The following is a 25,989-nucleotide window of genomic DNA, read 5'->3' on the forward strand; positions in this document are numbered from 1 at the left end:
TGTGGAGAAAACCCATTCCTCCGAGACCACCATCCAAAAAATTAATTACTACAATTCAGCATCTTTAAATGTGCCACTTAATATACTGCTACCATAATTAAATTTCCAGCCCTGTGACCTTGAGACCATTTCCTGAGATAATAAATGAGATCAAGGTTTAATTGATGCGGATGCAAGTAGAAACTGTCCAAGGATGCAAAGAGCTTCCACGCTGTGCGTCAAGGTTGGGGAGCAGGGCTGGGGTGGTTGAGGTGGGGCAGAGTTCAACTGCGGTGTTGTGCTTGTCCTTCTGTGATAGGGCAGCGGGCTTGGGGGGCTGTCTCTTAAAGCTTTTGCTTTTGGCACCAGAACAGCACAGTGAGGTGGCAACAGCCCTGAACTGGGAATCAGGAAAGCTAGTGCTGGGGTCAGACGTGTTGCTGAGATTCTGGTTGGCCTTGGACCAGTCACTTCTTCGTGGGCCCTGGAGGCTGCTGTCCTCTGTAGGAAGAAGGGCTAGACAACACACTGTCCATGGTTCCTTCTAGCCCTGATTTTCTAGGACTCTTCTTGGTAAGCTGTTGGAGAAACGTGTTAGCCGCCCCTCTCCTGCTCAGCAACAGCACCCCTGCTCACCCCTCAGGTATCCTTTAGAAATTAGTGAAAGGGAATAAAGGGAAAGGAGAGAGGATGAGTGAAAATATCAGTGAGGGTGACAAAGCATGAGAGACACCTAACTCTGGGAAACGAACAAGGGGTAGTGGAAGAGGAGGTGGGCACGGGGTTGGGATGACTGGGTGATGGGCACTGAGGGGGGCACTTGGCGAGATGAGCACTGGGTGTTATATGTTGGCAAATTGAGCTCCAATAAAAAAATAAAACAAACAAACAAACTGATGTTTGGTATGTTTAGTGTATCAATCCTGAGTCCTCATACCAAGCAGGGATCACCACAGAGGCGAGCAGTTTTCAGAGGGCATGGGGATAATAACGATGGACTTCCTGAAGAAAGAAATTGCCCCAAGGACTGAGGCCTAGAGCCCCGGACATGGGGATTCAGGAAGATAAGGAAGAACCAGAGAGGGGTGGGTGGGGAGGATGGATTAAATAGGTGATGGGGATTAAGGAGTGTGTCAAGATGAGCACCAGATAATGTATGGAATTGTTGAATCACTATATTGCACACCTAAAACTAATATAACACTGTCTGTTAACTAATTAGAATTAAAATAAAAACTTAAAAAGTCAAAAATAAAAAATAAAATAAAAAGAAAATGTACGGTGTCAGGTTTCTCTGTCAGCCACCAGGGTGTTCTGAGTGCCGACGTCGGGTGAAAGGGCTTGCTACTATCTCCCTCTATAGAATGTCACTGTCTCAGTGGCCAAGTTCCTTGGAAGGCTATAGATGCCCTTTGTCCAGCTAACTTGGTCACATACCTAGGACATACTTAAGGCATGAATCTGGCTAAAATGTAAGCAGAAGGCAAGTATAAAGAGTGGGGCCCCATGCAATCAGAGAGCTGTGAGTGGAAGGAAGAGTGGGTGATCTTAACCCTGGGCGTTGGGCCTCAGGTAGTTTCAATTAAAAATTACTGAACACCAATGAGGCACTGGGGACTGCGCTAGAGGCCAGCCCGCACTCGCAGTTTGCTCATAGCATTCTAGGGAAGTGGGAATGAATCAATTCACAACAGTGTCATAGTATAATCATGCAGGTACATATAAGGTGCTGCTCATCCGCTCATATAAGGGCTTTACTGGCTTTGTCTGTTTTTAGTTCTCCATTTCCAGCAGCCTTCCCGAATACCTGCCAGTTGATAGGTCTTTGAAGCAGTGCCTCCTCCCCAATAGAAGCATGGAAGCTACAAGCCTTAATTCACTGTAGCCCTAAGAAGGGTCTGTCCCTGTTAACCTTTTCCTTCCTACATCAATGTTGAATAAATCCCCCATCCTCTCTGCTGATATATGCACATAGCATGTGTCCAAGGCAGTGGGTTTTGTATCCGAGGGGATATTTGCAGTGTCTGGAAACATCGGACTATCACAGCTGAAGTGGGGGTAGCTAATGGCATCTGGGATGCTGGTACGCTAGAGGCCTGGGATGCTGCTACACATCTCATGATGCACAGCTCAGACTCCTCCCCACCCCAGAAATCCTGGTCTAAGGTAGTCTATCTAACTTCAGCACAACTAGTTGAAGAGTAATAAAATTTCCACATCTAGTGTGACTTTGGTCTTAGTATATCAAAATAACTGGTTTCACTGATTTTTTTTTAATTAGTGAATTACTCTAACACGAATTGGTAGAGGCACAGCCTAAAGTGTTGCCAGTTCGTTAAAGCAGGCGTTGCATGTTCCCAGAATTCTGAGCCTCATACCAAGCAGGGGTCACCACAGAGGCGAGCAGTCTTCAGAGGGCATGAGGATAATAATGATGGACTTCTTGAAGAAGGAAACTGCCCCAAGGACTGAGCCCTAGAGCCCTGGACGTGGGAAGCCAGGAAGATAAGGAAGAACCAGCAAAGAAACCTGAGGAGGAATGGTTAGACCCAAAGACTAGAAGGGACACTGAGAGGGAGAGGAACCCTAAAAGAAAGTAAAACAAGGATTTCAATGGTGTCTAATGCTGTGCCAAGAGGTCAACCAAACAAAAACAGTGGATTCTAGTATTGAGATCACTGGAGATACGGACAAGAGCTTGTTCTGTGGATTGGAGGGACAAGTGATTTGAGGGGAGTCAGTAGATGAAAGGAAAGAAAACAGAGACATAGGGTATACACTCTCTTTTGAGTAATTCTGCTGTAAAGGGAAACAGAAATTGGGCTATAGTTGGATGGGGATTGTGCGATCAAGAGGTATGTGTGTTTGCATTGAGATGGAAGATACTGTGACACAGTGGCAGGCTGATGGGAATGCTCCACTACAGAGGAAAGTATCAGTGATGCAGGAGTGAGAGGGGACCCTTTGCTTGAACAATATTTTTGAGTGAGTGAGGAGGGATGGATGTTAGTGCACACAGTTGGCCAAAGATGGGAGCATGGAGAGTTCATTCATAGTTTGTCAGTTATCTTTTGCTGTGTAAAAAATTGTCCCAAAATTCAATGGCTTAAGACAGCATGAAAACCCACATTTATTATCTCACACAATTTCCTTAGGTTAGGAACTTAACAGTACCTAGGCTGGGTGGTTTTGGCTCAAGGTGCCTCATGAGGTTGTAGTCAAGGTGTTGACCAAGGCTGTAGTCATAGGAAGGTTTGACTGGGGGCTGAAGACTACTTCCAAGATGATTCATTCACATGACTGGCAAGTTCATGTTGGCTGTTGACAGGAAGCCTCAGTTCTTCACCAGATGGACCTTCCCATAGGGTTGCTCGAGTGTACTCACAACATGACAGTGATCCAAGCAAGGACACGCAGAAGCCTTAAGGATTTTATAATCTAGCTTGGAAGTCGCATACCCTCAGTGTCTCCACATTCTGTTTATTAGAAATGAGTCAGTAAGTCCTAGTCAAGGGGAGGGAATTTAGATTCTACTTTCTGAAAATTCTTTAAATGTCAAAGAATTTGTGGATATATATTTAAATCACCACATATAGTAACAGGAAGGAAGTCAGCGGATGTGGGCACAGATGTGCTGAGGGGGAATTGGCAGAGGTTCTTTTCTGAGCACTTCTATGTTTTTATTGAAGTGGTAAGCAAGGAATCAGCTGAGAGTGGGCATGGGGAGACAGTCTGGGAAGTTGGAGAAAAGATAGATTGTAGGATATGGGAAACAGTTGAAGAGGCGATCAGGAGGATGAAAGGACTAGTGGACTCCCAGTGAATCAAGCGTCCCTCTAGGCGAGTGGTCGTCAACTTGCAGGGCAGCCACTGAGCAGTTTGAGTGTCTTTCTCCAACCAGGGAAATCTGAGGATGCATTGTAAGAAAAAAAACCTTAATCTCCAGGATGTAAGACCGTGGTTTTTTTTTGTTGTTGTTGTTTCCTTCCTTTTTATTTAAATGCTAACACACTTATTTTTTTTTAAAGAACTTGTTTGTATTAATAACATATTTGTTTGTTTGCTTCTGTCTACAATTTATTTCCTTCTTTCTAGTTTTCCAAAATTAACCAAATGTAGGATTTCTCCTCCCTGTTTGTTTAACATGAGCAAATGTGTATAAGGTGTGAATCAGTTTCCCTTTTGCACAGGTGCTATGTGGCAAAGGCAGTGGCTACATACAGTATCCTGCTGAGGGCCAAGCTGAACTGATGGTAAAGTCCCCACAGGACAGATTTCTGTTCTTGTGAGGAAAACGTCCCAGTAGGTGGAAACACTTAGACATGAGAAGGACTCCCTACAGGCGGTGCGCTCAGTCCCCTTTTCAGGAAGCATCTCTCAGGCTCCTTTGGAAAAGAAAGCCCGCACCAGGTGGGAGGTTGGATGAGCTGACTTCACTTGCAAGGGCTCTTCTACATCTCCAAGGCTGTGATCTGGTCACCTGGGGGCTTTTCATTGAACAAACGTTTGCTGAGCTCCTATGGTGTGATGTCCTGTGTACTGAATACCTCCTGTGCTTCACGTCGGGCATCCTCAGACTCACCCCTCGTGCGACCACAGCTGGGGTGGCCAGGTTCCCAGACTGCCATAGGGTATTTGCTATTCATGAAGTCCTCTAGAGATACTTCTATCAGCCAATCTCAGGTTGAGATTTTACATTACAAACTAGCATTGCCACTTAGAGGTCATCATCAGAGACCCCGAGCCACAGAGAAGCAAACCAACTTGTTGAAGCCTGTATTTATTTGGTATGGAATTTGATTTAAGAAATTGAGAATTATGTTTTCTAGAGTCCTTTTCAGCTCAAAGAGTCTGATGTGAGCTCTGTGAATTGTTTGAAGTCCTTTCTTTCATATGCTTTTTTGAGGGGTATTTTCCAGGATGTTGGGTTTTGTTTTGTTTTTAAGTAGGCTCCAAGCCCAGCTGGGCATGGAGCCCAACACAGGGCTTGAACTCATGATACTGAGATCAAGACCTGAGCTGAGATCAAGAGTCAGATGTTCAACCAACTGAGCCACCCAGGCACCCCAATATATGGTTATTTGATACTAATTTGTTGGTTTGGAAGTTTTCCTTTGGCATCAAATGCAGGGTTATTAAGTTTCTCATAAATATAACTTTTTGTAATTTGATTTTTTGTTATGTAATATGATCACACAATTCAAGCTTCCCTCCCCTCCCCCACAGCTCACAGTCTCTTCATGATGTAAACAACTACTAGTTTCTTATTTATTCTTCCAGAGGATTTTTATGCATATGCAATCCAATGTGCACGCACTATTTTTCTATCTGTTTTAATAGTGTTTTTACGTGATAGCATACCTTGTACATTTTATGCATCTTGCTTTTTTCTCTTAATATGTCTTCGAGATCTTTTCATTCCAACATAGAATTCCATTGTATGTATATTGCAACAAGCAATTTTATACAAATGTCACATATATGTGGGCAAGTATATCTGTAGAATAAATTTTTGAGAAGAGGAAATGCTGCATCAAAAGTCACGTGCATTTGTAGTTTTGATCTACATTGACATTTTGCCCTCCACTGGCCTTGGAGCACCAACCACAATGTATTAAAGTGCCTGTTTAGGCACTAAAATAATTTTTTTACTTTCTAAAAATTAACAAATGGATGTTTTTAAACAAAGTTAAGTGATATTAACCTTTATCTACTTGAAACATATTTTCAAGAAAGAAAAATTGGAATCAGTGTTACTCCAAAACAGTTCTACAGAGAACATTTTATGACATGAGCCCTGAAGTTTAATTTCTATTCCCATCACCTGTGAGTTCAGAGGTTTCTTTTCCAAAGACTGAATCCTCAGGCTTCTGATATCTTTTTTTTTTTTTCTTCCTTTGTGGATCAGTGAAGTGAGTTTCTCAGCTCCCCTGACTGCCTAGAAGGGAGGTTCTCTCTGTTTCACATCACAATGACATCATATGCAATGAGCCCTGTTCTCTCTCTCTCCAAGTATGGTCCGTGAACTGATTTCTTTCTCCTGGGACTTTGTCTCTGCCTGGGCACATTCCTATCAGTAACCAGTCCCTTTGCCAATTCTTTCTCATTTTCTTCTCATAATTAATAGACTCTGGAAGCTGCTTCAACCTGCATACCCTATTCCCCTAAAGAGTTCTAACCTTTGTTCATGTCATTTATTTGATGTTGAATTTTGCAAAAGTTCAACCTAGCAGTCCTTGCTTAATACAGATTTTAGTACAGTTGACCCTTGAACCATGTAGGTTTGAACCATGGGGGTCCATCATGTGGGATGGATTTTTTTTTTTTTTTGATGAACAGTATAGTACTGTAGATAGATTTTGTCTTCCTTATGATTTTCTTGGTAACTTTTAAAAGTTTAATTTGTTGTAAGAATACAGTGTATATACCTATAACATACAAAATAGATGCTAATCATCTGTTTACGTTACCAGTAAGGTTTCTGGTCAACAGTAGGCTTTTAGTAGTTAAGTTTTGGGGGAGTCAAAAGCTATATATATTTTCAACTGCACAGGGGGTCAGTTCCCTAACTCCCATGTTCTTCAAGGGTCAACTGTATATCTCAACAGCCATATTTACATGTGGTCATTCTTTCTGCAACAAGGAATAATATACATCCATGTTCAGAGGGGGTTTGCTCCTTCTAAGGTGGTATGGGCTTGTAGTGGTTGATGCTCAAGGACAGGAGCCCCACAGAGCTAATTGGGGTGACTAGTCTTTTGGACTTTGGAATTTACTAGCAGCAGCTGCTACTTTTGTAGAGCAATGGTCATTTGCCATGCACTTCACGTTCATTAGCTCATTTAATCCTGATCATAATCTCACGAAGAAGGTATTGTTATTAATCCTATTTTACAGATGGGGAATCAGAGGCTTACAAAGTTTAAGTTATTTACCGAAGGTCACAGCGCACATGGAGCCCAAACTCAACATCTGGTCCTACTCCACCCCACTAGGGACTCAAGAGGAAACTTTGAACATGCATCAGAAGTTTCTTACCCCCTCACTTTCTCAATATCCTATGTTCCTTCCACATTTGGCTAAAAAAAAAAAAAAAAGCCCTCATAATTTCTCTTTATTCCTTTGTTTTTAAGTAACTACCATACTGTTCTTTGTAGTAGGAGAGACAAAGGAAGAAGCAACCAACATTTGCCTTGATGGATGCTCCACTTTCTCTTTCACATCCTCACCACAATGTCTCACAGGCTCAATCACAAAATCCACTTCCAAATTTGTGGGGACATAGAGTACATGCTGAAACCTGAAGGCAAAGGAAGATCAAAGAGTAAGTTGTACCTTTCAGACGCATGTTGCTGGATTCAACAAATGTCTACCGATCTCTAGCCCCATGCCAGATAGATAATTGCATGTGTCCTGATTTTAAGAAATTTTTAAAAACCTACTGGGGTTGGGGGGAGATAGTCATTTAAGTGACTATGACAGAAGGCACAATGAAAACAAGTGTTTACATCTCACAAAGCTCTTTTTGCTGCCCTGTGTTGTGTCTCTTACACATAGAATTCCATAGACAACCGTATTCAAAGATTTCCCTTTAAAAAGGAAGAACTTGTGAAGAAAGGAAACATACAAAATTGGATTGCAAATTAATTGCTGGTGGATTCTTTGCAACTCTGACTGCATTTACTTCTCTTTAGGAAATCAGGGTGAGATATAGAAAGATTAATGAAGGAAGACAATCAAAGTATATTGCCTTTTCCACTATCTTTATAAAAATAATACTATGAAGGCAATATCATGCAATAAAAGATTATAAAGGTGTCTATGAAGGAATAAAGTTTCATCCCCACCAAGGAATCCTATTACTTTACAGTCATACGTATTGAACCTTAGGAGCCAGTTCCATAAGCCATTGGCCCTCTGCCTCTCCAAATAAAATAAATAAGAACCGGAGAAATTCTGTTACCACTTCTTTTTAATATATCCTGAGATAAGAAGAAAAGATGAGTGAGAATGAAAGCTATCAAATGATGCCCCCAAACTCCAAGTCATCCTGTCAAACAGATCATAATTAGGTAAGACCACCGACAGGTAGTCAAAAGCTGAGTGTGGTCTAGCTAGAAGCCAAATAGGAGAAGCCCCAAACTTAAAGGTCATAACTTAGTCTGACTTTAAAGTTTTACATTGTTTAATAATAGGGTTCCAACAGCTAAATTTAGTTCACCAGAAAAAGCCCTTAAGGATCTAAGTATGTTGCTGTAATGACACTGAACAACCCCTAGGAACACACTTTTCCCCATCTGCTGCTTAGGTAGCCTGTGCTGTCAGTGGAAACCCCAAGATGGCATTCTTGCCTTATTTTTCTAAATGACTCCTTTGGTTAAAAAACAAAACAAAACCCTCTGAAATCCTCACCAAGTTGGGTGACTAGATTTGGGAGGGGGGAGGAAGAAGTGACATTCTATTATTTAATAATCAGTGTTGAGTGGGTCGAAAAGGCAGTTGCCTACCGGATATGATTTTAGGTATGCTATAGAAAAAGCTCTTTGTTCACAATGATTTCTGCCTGCTGGTCCGGCCATGCTGCATGCAACGGAATTTTGAGACCCTCTTTCTACATATTATCACTGAGGTCCTAAGGAGGCCCTCCCCACCCCCCACCCCGGTTGACATCAGGAGCGGTAGGCAGCACAGTAAGTCATTATCAGACACAGATAAGAAAGTGGGGGGAGTGTTAATTATCTAGCAGGGACCTGAAGGAAGAGGATGCAGAAAAGATAAACTTTGGCAGAACGAAAGATCAAGGGGAAATAATCATTGATGACCTCATTATTTGATTTTATATGTTAGATCTTCTGTTCACCTATTATCTTATTTCACTCTTTTTAACAATAATGCATGAGGCAGCCATGGCACCGGTCCCAATCTACACCAAATGCAGGTCTGGGAGACGCTCTGAAAGGTCTAACATCATGCAGAATAACCCAAAGCAGTTAGGCCACTGGGATGATGTTGGAGAGAGTCAGAATGAGAGTCACCTCTTCTCCCTTGTGTATGTGGTGCTTCCCTCCCAGGCAGGTGCTTCTCATTGATATTTAAACATACTCAAACCGCTGCCATCCCTTGCTCTGCTATGAAATCCAACATCCATGTTTCAAGTCTCAATTCTCTTGATCTCGAAGCAGAAGCTATCGCTATTGATCATTCTCTTCTTAAAACACTTCCCCCCCTAATGCTGAGATACTTCCCTGGTTTTCCTCCTAGCTTCTGGCCAGCCCATTTCAAGTCTCCCATGCAGGCTTATTTGCCTCTTACCCAATCATCACACGGACAAGCTCCTCCTGGTCTCTTCTAGTTCGTCTGTCCTTTCCCCTTACTTCACTCCATACACCTCCATTGCGGTACTTGCTAGGGACTTGCAAATTGAAATCTGCAGCCTTGACCTCACCAGTGAGCTCCAGACCTACTCGACAACATCTTTGCTGGCTATCTCAAAGGCACCTCAAATTCAGCGTGTCCTCCCAGACTCAAACTGGGTTCTCTCATGTTTCCTAACTAGGTGAATAGTGACAGCATCTGAAATGTTGTGAAGCCAGAGATCTCAGATTCGTCCTGGACCCTCTTCTTTTCCTCTTCGCTATAGCCATCCACCACCAAGTCTTCTCAGTTTTATCTAAATCTCTCTCAAACATGCCCACTTTCCATCTTTGCCACTGCTGCTATACTAAACCTAACCCACTACCACCTCTTGTCCACACTTCCCATCGTTCTCCCTATGCACCCAAGTTTCTAATTAATCTCCAACATGAAATTAGAGTAATTGTTTTTCAGAACATGAATCTGGTCATTGCTTGCTTAAAAACATGGCAGTGGCTTTCTATTCGCCCTTATGATGAGGACCAAAATCCTTAGCATGTTTTGCAGGGTCCTGAGTGGTTTGACCCCTCTAGCTTCATCTTACACCTTCAGCCCCTATCCCCAACTTAAACTTACTTTATGTATTCCTTTTCTTTCTCTTTCTTTTTTTTTTTAAAGGACCTTATTTATATACTTGAAAGAGCACAACCAGGCAGAGCTGCAGGCAGGGCTGCAGGCAGAGGGAGAGGGAGAAGCAGGCTCCTCACTGAGCAGGGAGCCTGATGTGGGGCTTGATCCCAGGACCCGGGGATCACCACCTGAGCCGAAGGCAGATGCTTAACCAACTGAGTCACTCAGGGGCCCTTGCCCTATGTATTTCAACTGTATTCATTGTCTCTTGCTCCCAGGTCACCACCTGTATCTTTTCATTAATCAGATCCCAGATCAAGGGTTATCTTAGGGCGAGCTTCCCTGACCGCCTCCTTTCTCCCTCCTAAGTCAAGTCAAGTTTCCTTGTTATTACCCACTTTCAAAGAATGGCTACTACCTGACAAAGGTGCTCATCTCAGTTTGTCACTATGCATTCCTTGACAGGATTATTTGATTAAAGTATATCATTCCTATTATAGTCTAGGCTTGGTTTTTGCTCACTATTCTAATACTAACTAGAAGGATAGAGCCTGGCATATAATCAGTGCTCAGTAAGTATTTGTTAAGAGATTTAATATTGAGAAAGGAATAGCAAGATCAATATCTATTTCATTATTTCACCTAGTTCCCATTACACTACAGATTTTTCAGGGAGAATAATATTATCTATATCATACTTTGGGGGTCTTAAAGAATAACGTCCAATTTGGTTACTTTTTAATATCATTAAGCAAGTCCCATAGTTGTTTTTAATGTAAAAAGCAAGGTGATACAACATCTGAAAAATAAACATCTATATATTGAAACTCATATTTCTCTTAAATAGACATCTAGATATATTTCATAGGTTATCAAGTTTTTTGTTTTTTTGTTTTTTCATCCAGGAAAGGACAAAATTCTATAGATAGAAGGTCTTGTTGGAGAAGATGGATTTCCTTACTCAAATCAGAGGAGGGTGGACTCAATGCTGGTGGCTTAGAGGATTCATGAAAATTTCCCTAGTAAAATGTGACTTCTGGAAAGTGAACCGAGAACAAGGAAAATCGCAGAGGGAGGAATTGCAGTGGGAAAATAGCCCCATTATGTGGGGCAAAGAGTACCTGAGATTCATCTACCTCAGGAAAGTACAATGATCAAAATACAAGTGTTCTAATGACATAAACATACCATACAAATGTAAAATATCCAATAGATTTTTTCCTTAGGGCTAATCTGATAGAAAGTTTTCAGAATTAAAGAAGCTACAACTGATAAGCATCATCTTCATACTAAATCTAATCCTTGCAGTTAAGAAACAATATGATACCTCTGCAAACAAGGGTGTAGTCAAGGAAATGTGACATTTCCATGGACTGCAGTTCTTATCACAAACATACACTGTTTTCTCCAAAAGTACCTTATGCTTATATTGAACATGCCATTTAATTTTTTTTAAATTTTTATTTATTTATGATAGACACACAGTGAGAGAGAGAGAGAGGCAGAGACACAGGCAGAGGGAGAAGCAGGCTCCACGCACCGGGAGCCCGACGTGGGATTCGATCCCGGGTCTCCAGGATCGCGCCCTGGGCCAAAGGCAGGCGCTAAACCGCTGCGCCACCCAGGGATCCCGCCATTTAATTTTTTCAAGCTACTTATTAGTAGCCAAATGTTAAAGATTTTACCACTTTGGTTGAATTCAACAACAAATTGGTAGGTTGTTTCCTAAACCAATTTGGGCAGAAATTCAATAGACCTTTTTTAAAGCCCCGAAGCACATAGGAAAATTAGTATCTAACCATAAGCATATAAACTAATGGTGGATAATTTATCTTTTGCATGTACTTGTTTTTATTCATCAAAATCCACTCATAACTAAGAAAATTAAATAATTATTACTTTTCTTAAATATTAAGCAGCTCTACCTTCTGATTCAAGATGAGTTGAAGACAAATACAAACTCTCAGAGATGTATTTTTAAAGGTAGGGTTTTTTTCTTCAGTCTAATTTAGGATCTCTGGGATAAACAAGATATTTTACATACGCTGCTAGGAATAATTGATAGTTCAAGCTTCTGTGTGTTATACTTGTTAAAATATTTGCATTCAAAAGCAAAGCCAGAATTGTAGCTCAAGGCTATATGTATATCTTTCCTAAGGAACATAAGACATAAATAGCAGTTTGAATTGTAATTGTTTTGAAATCACAAATTTAAAGATACAGACATGCATTTTTAAAGAAAGAGGACATTGTTTTCTTCATTCAAACTTTTGCACTGATTGTATGTATGTGCCATACACTGTGGCAGGTATTGGATACAAAAATAAGGTTGGGTGCCTGTCCTTAAGAAGCTTGGAGTCTAGTGAGGGGATCATCAACTATAACCTGCTAATTGCAGTGTAGTGTTGTTGTTGTTGTTGTTGTTGTTTTTAAGATTTTATTTATTTATTCATGAAAGACACAGAGAGAGAAGCAGAGACAGGGAGAGGGAGAAGCAGGCTCCCTCTGGGGAGCCTGATGTGGGACTCGATCCCAGGACCCCAGGATGACAACCTGAGCTGAAGGCAGACACTCAACCACTGAGCCACTCAGGCACCCATTTGCAGTGTAGTGTAATAAAATACTGCAATTGTGGTCAGTACTGGGATTCTGGGTACAAGTAGGAAGAGCTCTGTTTTGACCATTCATGATATCCTGGGTCTTCTTGACACATGCTAGCATTGCATCTCTTCTCTTCTTTAAACTTAGGCATGACTTATTTTGGCTAATGAAATATAAGTGGAAGTAACATAAGCCACGTCTAGGTGGGAAGCCTTTTTCCTTCATGATGACTGGCAGTACTCTAGATAGTAGAGGCTCCACTGGGCTTGAACCCCAATGGAGGATGATATGGAGTGGAGCCCCCACTTAACCTGCAATGGGCATAAAGTATGCATAAGAAATACATTTTTCTGTTTTCATTTTTTTTAAGCCACTGAGATTTGGAGGATGTTTGTTATTGTAGCACAGGCTAACCTCAACAGACTACTAGTACATGCTTTACTCCAGACTTGGAGAATTACAAGTTTTCCAGTGTGTACAAAGCTAAGCTGAGGCCTAAAGAATGAATAAGAGTTATCCAGGTAAAGAATCGAAGGGAACACAGTTTCAGAAGTAAAAGTACATGCAAAGGCTTGGAGCAGGATGAGAATTCAGCATGTTTTGGGGAGAGTGGTTTTTCTTTGTTTGTTTCTTAAATAATTAGAATGGAGCAGTCCAACAGAGCTATTGGAGATTACTCTAAATAGAGGTAACAGTAATTGCTTAATAAGGATATGATTCCAAAGGATTTCTGACTGGTTTATTTGGGCTCTTGGACATAGAAAGGAGAAATGAAGAACCGAATTGCTATGGACCAAAATAATGGTGCTTGTCCTTTATGGAAAATTCACCTGCAAATTCCTTACTCACTTATATTATCACCTGACTTTGTAGTTATTTTTTACATATAAACTCAAATGAGTTTTTCATCTTATTAAGGTCAGTTACACCTGCTTCTATGCATATCTATTAGACTGTAAGCTCCTTGAGGGCAGAGTCCATATCATTTTCATTTTAGTTGTATGGTATTGCATTTTGCATTGTGGGTAGTACATAAATTCCTATTAAGACAGCTACCACTATTTTAGGAGTCTAAATGCAGATCGTAGCCCTGAATAGCCTCTGAATCGCGGCTTTACAATGAAAAGAAAACTCTGTGCACAGCTGGGGATATATCCATTTAAAAACGCTCCAGAAACATGCTGAGGTTTTTTGATGACAGTGAAGGCTGTGGACTTAGGAAATTTGCTGCCTAAGACCAAGATTTCAGGCTACCCATTCTTTTTTTGAGCCCTTGGGTTTAACTTCCATCTGGTTGGTTTCTTAACTTGTGAACTGCAAGGAAAGTCTGCCCTACTCACCTCTTGGGAATATCGGGGAATCCAAATAATTCTGAGTGCTATACAACATGATGTGACACTCACGTTCCTGCTGTTAGCATTAGAGGAAGGGGGTGTCATGCAAAGCCTGTGCAGTTGATTAGATCGGGGTTGAATTAATCAATTAACAGTTGGATACTCTTGGTTGAGCAACAAAATCCCAGCATATCACCAATTTCCCACTGATTTAAACTTGAATACTTCTTTTATCCAAGTATTCTTAGAGAAGCCTGGCATTCTAGAAGGTCATTGAGCTTTGAAATCATACAGGTAGAATTCAAATCCTGTCTCCATTACTTATTAGACATACGACCTGGGGTAAGTTAATTAACCTACCAGAGTCTCAACTTCCAGATCAATACAATGGGGGCAGTATCACCTAGCTTCCCAAGGTTAAGAGACTACTTGAAGTAGAAAGTACTGAAATGTCATGCCTTTGAAATGTCAACGTGTCTGTTTACCACAGAGCAAGCTTTATCACTAAAAATTCTGAATTCATCCTATTCACAGAAAAGTCTCGCTGAGACTCAACAACTTGCACAGGGGCCTCTTCTCTTATCTCAACACAGGGAAAATGACTGAATGAACTTAAACTTAGACCTCTGGTCAGTGGGTAACTCACCAGACCAGAAAAGATTCCCATTTACCTGGAGGAAAGCAAGGCAGCTCATACGAGCTCATCTTTCCTTTCTCCTTCCTTTCTAATGGTTGACAAGGACTTGTTTTCCACAGGGTTATCCAAGGAATTCGAGGTGTAAAAAAGAGACCTGGGCCACACTCCGATAAAGACCATAGCATCATGTGGGCACCACAGTGCAACTGTCGTCTGTTTTCTAAAGTACACAATCTTAGCCCAATAGAATTGCTCACTCTGGTCATCTGTCATGGTCTACCCAGCTGGTGGCTAGAGGCAAGCTGCTTTAGAGCAAGTAGATGGGCCAGGCCTCCAGAGGGAAGTAGATCTGCCAGCGTGCCAAGCCTCTCCTCACACACAACCTCCAAGGTCTGTTCTTGACAAAACAGTATAAGTAAGCTGTCTGCCAGGCTCCTGCTCTCACTGTGTGGTCTGTATGCGGCAGCATCAGCATCTCTTGGGATCTTGTTAGAAATGCAGACTTTCAGGCCCAACCCCAGACCTACTATACCAATCCACATATTAACAAGATTCATGTGCACTTTACAGTGTGTAAAGCACTTGGCTACAAAGTCTAAATGATGCCTGACACCAGGTGCCAAAGAGAGACATTATTTAGGACTTATAGGGGAAAAAACCCCCAAATCTCTTCACCAAAATTCTTATACTAGACAAGATATTCAATTAAAGAAGCCCTCGACTCTCTGCCCTACCACACACATATACTACTTTGAGTGCAATAAAGATATTATTCACTTTCTAACAAGGGTCTTCAGATTTTGGGAGTTGCATAAAATCAGATAGCTAGACAGTTGCTAAAATGTAAAATAACCTTCCTTTTTTGTAACTATTGGTTTTGGCTGATAGAAGTCATGCATACAGTCATATTTCAGAGAAATTACCATGCCTTAATGAGAACTTTAGGTTGAAGGAAGACATTTCAGTCAAATGATAGTGAAATTGATATGATCAAAATGAAATATGTGGCATATTTATCTAATCAGCTAGAGCTGCAATCTCTAACCATAGTCATTTACAGCTCAATCAACTCATCTAGTCATTATCAGCTAATGATACAATGAGTGATTACTCCCACATGGAGATAATAAGTGAGTTCATGAAAATCAGCACTTCTGTTATAAAGTGTGACAGGTAGAACTGAAAATAAGGTCTTTGAATGCCGTTAGTGCCTGGCTTACCTGACAAAAATTTAATAGGAAAAAATGGAATGGCATGGTTATAAGATGAGGTACATCCCTTTTGGAAAGCAACTTAGCAATTTGCATCAAGAATCAAGAAAACATTCACACCTGTTTATCACATAAATTTTTTTTTCTTTTTCTATTAGTTCACAACAATATCAAGCTTTCAAAAATTGGAAGTGGAGCAAAAAGAACTTTTCCCATACCATTTGAGAGTAAGTTGCTAATAAAATACCCTTATCATCCTTGAGTATTTCCAAGTGAATGTCCTACAAATGAATAGGTTCTCCTCCATGACCACAATAAGACATAAAAATTAGGAAATTAACCTTGATACATCACTATCATCATGTCTTCACACTCTATTCAACTTTTGCCAATTGTTTTAATAATGTCTTTAGTAAAGGATCCAATTCAGAATTACACATTGCTTTTAGTTGTCATGGCCCTTTAGTTTCCTTCAATGAGGAACATGTTCTCCTTCTGCCCGTTTTTTATGGTCATGCCACTTTTGAAGGTCACAGGCCAGTTATTAGATGTTCCTTTACCATTTGATTCATATTACTTGACTTTGGTAAGAATATCACAGAAGTGATGGTGTGTTCTCATTGAATCCTCTCAGGTGGCACATAATTTTGATTAGTCTCATTACTGGTTATATTAACTGTAATCACTTCATTTAGGTGTCATCTACCCAGTTTCTCTACTGTAAAGTTATTCTTTTTCCCTTTGTAATTATCTATTAGGTAAGAATTAACTTTGAGATGATATAAACATCTTATATCTCACTAAACTATTTATTTATTTCTATCATTTGTTTAATTAGATGAGTATGAACTCCTTTATTCTTTTTTATTTTTAAGATTTTATTTATTTATTTGAGAAAGAGAGCAGGAATAGGAGAGAGAGGCAGAGAAAGGAGCAGACTCCTCACTAAGTGGGTAACCCAACGCGGGGCTCGATCCCAGGACCCTAGGATCATAACCTGAGCTGAAGGCAGATACTTAACCATCTGAGCCACACAGGTGCCCCTATTCTTGTTTTATTCAGTGACTTTTAGTGTGTTAGCTCATTATTTTGCTGCTTCCACTATCCAAGATTTCTCTAGTGGGAACTCCTTCAGGTTGATTTTTGCACTGTTTTGACATGCTTCTCTTATTCTTTGAGTGCTTTTTCTCTTTCTGGCACAGGATGTTTCAGGCTCATCCTGTATTTTCCCTGTATCAGAACTGGAATTTTCTATTTCTCCAGGGAGCCTTAGTGTCCATTAGTGGAGAATGATATTTAGAAGCCAAAATCTGGACACTAGATGTGCTCATTGCACAGTGACACTGGGAGTCTTGAGTCCCAGGGCTCTTCAGTGGCCAGAGCTAGAGAATGAATATCTCTATATATCTGTAGACAAGTAGGATATGCATAGAGCTGTTTATATTACATATTCAACTATGAACACAAACTGATACTTTCAATTTGAATCTGACACCACTTGGTTTCTTGTAGTTTTCTTTTCAGTAATTTCCTTCTTTGACAATGAGAAATTGGACATCCATTATTGTTAGTATATTTACTTATCTGATTAGTCCACTTGTGTGTAAGTAATCTCCAGTCCCTGCTGCTACCCTTCATTCCCACGGGGACACCTTATTGTCCTTCCCTCAGCCTCCAGAACCTCCCTCACAACACTGACTGCTTTGCTCCATGCAGTAGCTTTTATCTTTATCATACTTAATATATTTGGAGTTAAATTTCCTTATTTTTCAAGACATTTAGGAATATTTGATTTATAGGCTCTTATTTATCTCTATAAGCCAATCAGAACAGAGTTCCTTTTAAGAGACTTTATAATCTAAGTTATTATAAAGTTGGGAAAGCATTTTGCATTCACACTCTGAAAGGTAAAGGACTTTGTGAATCACAGACATATAGACACACATATATACATAGAGTATATATTTCCAGTTCGACAACTTTATTAAAAGGGTAATAGTAAAATAGCAACACAGAAACTCACAGGTCCAGACATCATAGAGTTGTTCACTCTCCTGATGAGTATGAAATTCCAACTGATTTGAGCTCAAAATGATAAACACAAAGACTAACAATCTAGATTTTCTGTTCTTTCATCCAATAGAGAAAATAGGAATAGGAAAGGAAGAAAAAGAAAAAGAGAAAGCTACAGAAAAAGAGAAAGAAAAAGCACTTACTATGTAATTTTAATTCTGACCTGTAACCCAAAGGAAAAATTTAAATTAAAAATATAGTTTTTGCATAAAGATATTCATTTCAGTATTTTTTAAAGATTTATTTATTTATTTATTTATTTATTTATTTATTTATTTATTATAGACAGAGAGAGAGAGAGAGAGAGAGGCAGAGACACAGGAGGAGGGAGAAGCAGGCTCCATGCCGGGAGCCCAACACGGGACTCAAACCCGGGACTCCAGGATCACACCCTGGGCCAAAGGCAGGTGCCAAACCGCTGAGGCACCCAGGGATCCCCCCCTCCATTTCAGTATTACATTTAATAGATGCAAATTGGAAGCAGTCTAATTGCCCATAAATAAGGAAATGAATAGGGCAGCCCGGGTGGCTCAGCAGTTTAGCACTGCCTTCAGCCCAGGGTGTGATCCTGGAGATCCAGGATCGAATCTCACCTCTGTCTGTGTCGCTGCCCGCCCCCTCTCTCTGTGTGTGTCTCTCATGAATAAATAAATATAATCTTAAAAAAAGGAAATGAATAAACAATGGTAAACACACAGATTATTAAGCAGTCACTACAAATGGTGGTTGAAGACCCCCTGGTTAAGAAGGCAATTTCAGCACACATTGAATCTGAGAGCAACAAAACCTGAAAGCAAGTGTATGCTATGATTTCAGTGACCATATACTTCAGTTCACCTAGGACAGTCCCAGTGTGACCTTGTTGTCTTGTTATTAATCTCCTTTTTTGCTTTCAAAAGTATCTCAGTGTAGACGATAAATTATATGGTCACTTTAGCTATCCTTGGTTGACTAGAGGATCAAATTTCATTCTCAGTAATTTTTCTGGGAATCATCCTAGAAGAAGAGATCACAATAGGAGTCTTTCTGCAGTATTTATACCCAATTTACACTTAGATAGGTCAAAACAGTGGCTGGCATATTGTAAGTATTCAAAAATGATAGCTATTATCATTGTTATTATTACATTTGATGTGACTAGACAAGCTAAGTAAATACACGGCACTGCTGTGGCTGCTGTTTATGAGGGCAACCTTGGACTTAGGACACTGCCTGGAGTCATTTGGGCTCTCATAACAAAGATGTGGTCAAAACTCACAGGCACAGAGGTGACACTCCCTGCTGTAACTACACCTGCTATAGCTTGTTCATTATTTTCCATTGGCTTCTACACATAAGAAAACTACAGCACATTTAAACTTTCCTTTTTCTATTTCTGTGGGCTAAAATGTTTGAATGGGGATCTCAACAATTTTCAGACTCCTCTGAACTCATACAAGCAGACTAGTATATACCTTGTAGAAAACTATGAAAAATACAGAGCAGTTCAAGAGAAGGGGGAAAATCTTAGCATCAATTGTTTCTTATTACTGAAGGTAACAGGATAAAACTACAGAAGATTTCAAATAAATGTTCTCATCAAGATGCAGGAAGAATTGTAATCTATAAAGCTAGAGAGGACATGAAGAGAGCACTGTGCAGAAAATGCAGCCCAAGAAAGATGTTATAGAGATATAAGAGAGGTGCCTGAAACAAAAGCAGCAAACTACAGATTGTTGTGGGAAATTAAGAATTATAGATGTTATCTCACTTAGAGAAGATTTATGAGAGGAGATGGACTTTGAAAAGAACTACCAGAAATTTGAAATACATATGCTAAGAATTCTAGAAAGAGAAGACCAAGCAAACAGAAGAGAAGTAATAATCAAAAATATAAAAGAAAACAACTTCCACCAGCTAATGAAAGCTTGAATATTCAGAGCAAAAGGGTTAACTGAGTGGCTGGCAAAGTTAGTGAGGAAATTCACCTCTAGACAGGTTTTGTTGTATTTTTGGAAAAAAAAAAAAAAAGAATCCTGTATTTACAAAGCAACATGAAAGATCAAAATTTTTTTTAAAGATCAAATTTCTTTACTAAATTGACACTAAATTTAAGAAGACAATAGAGTAATAGCTACCAGAGGGTTGAAAGGAAGGGAATGGGAACTTAGAATCTGATCTCTAGTGTAAAGCCTCAGAAAAAAATGATCAGAAATGCAGATATTTTGAAACTAACAAAGATCTATCTCTCTTTTAAAAATAAAAATATATATTTTAAAGATTTATTTGAGAGAGAGAGAGCATGAGCATGTGAGTGGGGGGGAGGGGCAGAGGGCAAGGGAGAGAGAGAATCCCAAGCAGGCTGTATGTACTCAGCGCAGAGCCCTAAGCAGGTCCTGACCCCACAATCCTGAGATCATAACCTGAGCCGAAAGCTTAACTGACTGAGTCACCCAAGTATCCTGAAAAATAAAAATATTTTGATGAAATAAGTGAATCAAAATAAAGAACTCAAGAATAAATAAGACTTGGAATAAAAGAAATTGTAGAAAACAGACAAAACAAATGTCAAAAAGCATTCTTTAAAAGGATCACAATGTAAATGTAGTAATACTTAGAATCTAGATCTAAAATCTCTGTTTATATCAAGAAAAGAAGATGGAAGGAGAGAAAGGAGGTAATATGATGGCAAATTTCACAAGCTTTATAGGAAGAAGTTAACAGATATTTTAATGACTAATATTGACAAAGAAACAGGCTCAAATAATTTTTAGAAAATTTAACAATGTAGTTACAAAAACAAGCATACAGAAAAAACACCATTTATTGTGGAAACATCAAGGAAAATTAAAAAAAACAAAAAGAATAATGGAAGACAGTAGAAGAAAGCCCAACCATATTAGTTGACAACCTCCTACTTATAAAAAAAACTCATATAGGTATAAAAATTGTAACAACTTTATTTTAAAAATTAAGACTTTTAAAACGAGCTAAGATAAGACTTGAAAGATTATAGAGAGAAGTACCAGGTTGCTGAATGGGAAAGTTTCACCTTGTACAAAGGTAAGTTCTTTCCAAATAAATCAATATAATTATTGCAATTACAGTAAAAATCCTACGAGAATTTTGGAAGGCAATCTCAACAGTCTCATTCTAAAGCTTAGCTGCAAGTATAAATGAGACCAACAAATGACAATAAGAAGTACATAAGAATAGGTAGTCTCAAAGGCAAATTAACATAAAAAGTTAAAATCTGATTCATAACTTCTATATAACATTAAATATATCACAAATATACAGATATTATAAGATACATGATGTTATCATGACCACTGAGTAGGTGACATGCAGGTGATGCTTGATGAATGATCAGTGCAACCCTGAATGTATTTACATTATGTATTTTCTCATACCATTTCTTGACATTCTCAGGTATAATTGATTATATCCCAAAAACAGATATCAAATAATAATCACTACTTATATTTATTTTTCTTGCATATACACTTAATTCTTTAAAAAATGATTCTTTAATTTAAATTTAAAAAATATAGTTTCATAAACAATACCTCCAGTATAAAATTTTTTTAACATCAGTAGAACATTTATTATCATTTCACGGGACATTAATTCTCTGTGGAACATAGTTTAAGAAATGCTGCTTGAATATATAGGAAGATCCTACAAATCAACAAGAGAATAACAGATATTTCCAAAAGAAAAATGGTCAGAGAACACTAACAGGTAATTAATAAAAAAGTAAAACTGGCTAATAAACAGATGAAAAATATTCTACCTTACATCTAAATATAGATATTCAACTGATTTTCCACTTATTAAATGTAAAATAACATGTTACTTCCCTATCATAATCCATCTTATAAATATTCTATAAATAATATATAGAAATGCACTGAAAAATACTGAAAGAGAATGCACTAAAATTTAACAATGATTATACCTTGATGATTTTAAATTTTCTTCACTAGACTTCCCTGAATTTATCCAAACTTTCAGCCGGAAGAATATATGAAAATGATACAGCTGGGAGAGGTGAAAAGATGGCTATGAGGTCTGTTCTGTAACATAAAGATTATGTGTGATGAATGGAAAAAGAAGACCAAATTAGAGGTACCTTCCATGTTCTGGACTGTATGCTTGCGATGCCCTAACCCCCAGTATGGTTGTATTTGGAGTCTCTCTGGGAGGAATTAAGCTAAATGAGGTCATAAAAGTGGGGGCTTCATCTGATAGGATTAGCGTCCTTACAAGAAAAGACCCCAGAGATCTTGTTCTCTCTCTTTCCCTGAGCACATGGTGAGGAAAGGACATGACAAGAAGGCAGCCAGGAAAAGAGGCTTCGCTAGAAACAAAATCAGTCAGAATCTTGATCTTGGACATCTAGTTTCAAGAATTGTGAGAAATAAACCTCTGTTGTTTAAGCCACCCAGGCTTTGGTCTTTTGCTAGAGCAGCCTGAGCAGACTCATATACTGGGTCAAAAAAAAAAAAAAATAATCAGCCTTTCTAAAGCAGAAGGAAACTCCAAACAGTGGTATCTGCTGGAATACCTCCTTCTCCTGTTTCTAAACACAAAAGGAAGATAGTGAGTTTTCTGGTGATGAACTGTGGGTCAGGGGCACAAGTCCTAACTGCTCCTAGCAGAGCACAAACTCAAGGTGGGCCACCAGGGTGTGGCTGCCCTAACTCCTGAACTATTTTTTTAAAGATTTTATTTATTTATTCATGAGAGACAGAGAGAGAGAGAGAGAGAGATTGAGAGAGAGAGAGAGAGAGAGAGAGAGACACGCAGAGACATAGGCAGAGGGAGAAGCAGGCTCCATGCAGGGAGCCTGATGTGGGACTCGATCCCAGGACTCCCGGATCACACCTTGAGCTGAAGGCAGGTGCTAAACTGCTGAGCCACCCAGGGATCCCCCTAACTCCTGAACTATTGCCTTCAGTGTTGGTGCCTGATTTTAAAAGAAGGTCATTGGCCCAGAAACCCATTCAGAAGAGATTAACTAGATCAGTAAAGACTCTTCCAGAAACAATGTCTAGGCTGGTGGGGTAGAGAGGGTACAGTGCCTTCAAGTAGTAACACCCAACACCTTTGCCCTTCCCTTCTACCTCTCAGAGTTGCATAGCAACTCTCGTAAAATAACAGATAGGCATCTTAGTGATTATATATCAGACTTCAATTTTCTTTATTCTTCCCCATTCTAAGTTAAAGAAAGAACAGAGGGTTTCATTTTCCATTTTTGTAAAAGGAGGCAGTAAAGGAGCAACGGTGTCACACATAATCTTATTATCTGGCAGAAAACGGAAGTCATAGCAGACTCAGAGGCCCCAGTGAGCAAGCAAGAGGGTGTGTCAAAGAGGAAAGATGGCAGATGTCTGCACACTAGAGAGTGGGCTGCACACCATGCTACCAACATTAATGCGTTCTTCCTAAAAATCTCAAGACTTTTTCATTAAGTGGATAAAATTCAAATAATGTAATCTGTGCTTTTGCAAATTAGCCACAAACCATCTAGTTTCTCACCAATTACTTGATATTTTTATCTACCTCTAAATGTTACTGACCTAAAAAAATCTGATCAAAGGCTGTAGAAATTCTAACCCCTGCAGCAATTATTAAATTGGTCCACTCTGTGTCCTATACTGACAAATTGTTATACTCTAGAGCCTGACGACCTACAAGTGTCTCAATTAGACGCATGGATGTAGCAGCAATGTTTTAAAGTTGTCTACACTTGACTTCATTCCTTTAAAACAATAACCCACCTGCCCAGTCCCCTAAAATCTCCCCAAACCTAATACATAGAAATGTCTTTCCTTTTATATCCTAGAGCAGGTGTGAGGGCAACCATATCTCCTGGGAAGTCACATAAAATGAGGATAAGCACCTTTTGTGGAATAAATCTCCTTCTTATAACCAGCTTCTCACATCAGGCTTCTCCTCATGTTGTGAAGATCCTTGCATCTACATAGAATCTTCTTATCTAAAAAAAAAAAAAAAAAAAAAAAAAAAAGAATCTTCTTATCTATTCCATCCCTTTATCCACACAAGCCCTAGTGGGCCGTGGTTGTCTAGAACTTTATTGATTGAGTTATGCAGAGCTTGATAATGGATGCCAAACTCTGCCAGAGTAGCAGTTAAAATCCCTGACCTCTCTTAGGCCATGAAATTGACCACTTGATGAAACAATGGAAGTAGAATGTTAGGGCAATGGAATTTGGTATTTAGGAAAGTTTATTCCTGTCTTGAGAAGTTACCTGATTGATATGTCTAAATACTGCCTTTCAAAAAAAATTAAAATTAAAAATAAATAAATACTGCCTTTCACAAAAGATTGTAAATCTCCCAACATTAAAGAGGAGTTATGCATTCCTGCTGTATATACTATAGCTCCAAGACTGTGTAGGACACAACATAAATGCTCATAAATTGTTAGGTCGAAAATCATTTATTCCATATTATCTTTTTAATGATTTTATTTATTTGAGAGTATGAGTGAGAGGGAAGGAGGGAGCGTGACAGTGGGAGAGGGAGAAGGACAAACAGATTCTGCTGAGTGTAGCATGATTCCATGACCCCAAGATCAGGACCCAGGGTGAAATTGGAGTCAGAGAGGCTCAACTGACTGAGCCAGCCAGGCTGTCTGGGAATTAGGGCACCACAAGCATATTACTATTTTTGTCCAGTGAATTCAATGATCAGAGAGAACTGGTTGTTTTGGGACAATGCAGATTCATTTCTTGTTTACCTACTGTGTGTTTCTTATTAGAACAAGGTGCTTGTGTGCACATGTACAGGCAAGGTAAGGTTTCTCTCCGCTTACATGACAGACAGAAGCAGCCTGACATCTAGCCTTCCTGAGAGCTTGTATCTGGAACAGTCAGCTGCAAATTGCTTTAATAACCATTAAGATAGGCCACTTTTCTTGAACAAAAGTTAAATCATTTACCTAAATATTTATGAAGTTCTTTCCTTGTGCAAAGTAAGGCCTGGTTCTCCATGCCTGAAACAGTTCTTCGTGCTTCTAACAACTTCCATCTCACCCTACAGACTCTATAAAAAAGTCTGCAAGACCCACCTTCAGAACCCTATGGATCTGTGTTTGTCCAGAGGGCAGCTGAATTTGCTCTCAAGTCTCTTTGGGCTGGTTCTGAGTCTCTCTCTTGCTACCTTTCCAACCACCTCCTTTAGACCTATACTTTGTTTGCAATATCTGTTCGGCACAGGACCGACACTTATACTTGGATGTTGTCTCTCAGAAGGTCACTTCTCACCCACTACCAGCAGCTCACAGTCTCAGAACCACTGACCAAATCAGAGCCCCAACCTTACCTCCCATGTGAGCAGTGGGAGAGATCAGACATCTGGAATGTATTTTAGACTTGTGTCACATGCCCACACATGAAGATGGGCCCATAGCAGTGAAAGATCTGTTGTATCCTAAAAGCACAACATTTAAAAAAAAAATTCTTCAAAGCTTGTAGGGGAATTAAAGAAAACGATACCCATAAGGATGTGCTCTACAAGCAAAAAGAAAAGTGATTGTTCTCTATTTGCCCTGTTTAACCAGCTACCCTTCCAGTAATGTCTTCCAATTACAGTATGAACAGAAAAAAACCACTGGAAAGAAAGTAGGAGCAGAGCCATTTCTTTAGTATTTCTGGCAGTTGAGAAAGTCAAGCCTTAACTCTCAAACTGGAGTGTCCTGAGCACTTGTAAGCACATCCTTCACCTTATTTTAGGGGTTCTTCGAGGGTTATTCCTTCTCTCCTGCTACTTCCCTTTGTCTTCCCTGCTGCAGAAGCCCAACAAAAAGACCCACATGACTCCTATCTGGAAAATATATGATAAATCATTAGAGGTAGAGTTTATAATGAATAAGTCTTCCTGTGGATTAAAGGAAATAGTTATATGAAAAACACTGACCATGTTACTTGGCACATAGTAAGTACTCGATAAATGCTATTTGTTTGTTCACTCATTTGTATATGTCCCTACCGTGGTTCTGGGGAGGATTAAAAGCAGTTTATGAGGGGATCCCTGGGTGGCTCAGTGGTTTAGCGCCTGCCTTTAGCCCACAGCATGATCCTGGAATCCTGGGATCGAGTCCCGAGTCTGGCTCCCGGCATGGAGCTTGCTTCTCCCTCTGCCTGTGTCACTGCCTCTCTCT

At 39.6% G+C, this 25,989-nt stretch overlaps 1 long non-coding RNA gene across 2 annotated transcripts in view; it reads right to left on the reverse strand.

Annotated features, from left to right (window-relative positions):
• Positions 1-3,016: 3,016 nt before the first annotated feature.
• LOC111093380 overlaps positions 3,017-25,989 on the reverse strand; it is a 39,045-nt gene continuing 16,072 nt past the window's right edge. Inside the window, exons 2-6 of one of the 2 annotated variants that reach the window (XR_005381367.1) lie at positions 23,707-23,802; positions 21,760-21,877; positions 7,166-7,279; positions 5,341-5,476; positions 3,017-3,886 (exon numbers count right to left, since the gene is read on the reverse strand). This is a non-coding gene — a long non-coding RNA (uncharacterized LOC111093380). The remainder of the gene's footprint in view (positions 3,887-5,340; positions 5,477-7,165; positions 7,280-21,759; positions 21,878-23,706; positions 23,803-25,989) is intronic. The other variant, XR_005381366.1, reaches the window with a different exon arrangement.

This window comes from Canis lupus, chromosome 30 (genome assembly GCF_011100685.1).
Source record: "Canis lupus familiaris isolate Mischka breed German Shepherd chromosome 30, alternate assembly UU_Cfam_GSD_1.0, whole genome shotgun sequence".
Lineage (NCBI taxonomy): Eukaryota > Metazoa > Chordata > Mammalia > Carnivora > Canidae > Canis > Canis lupus.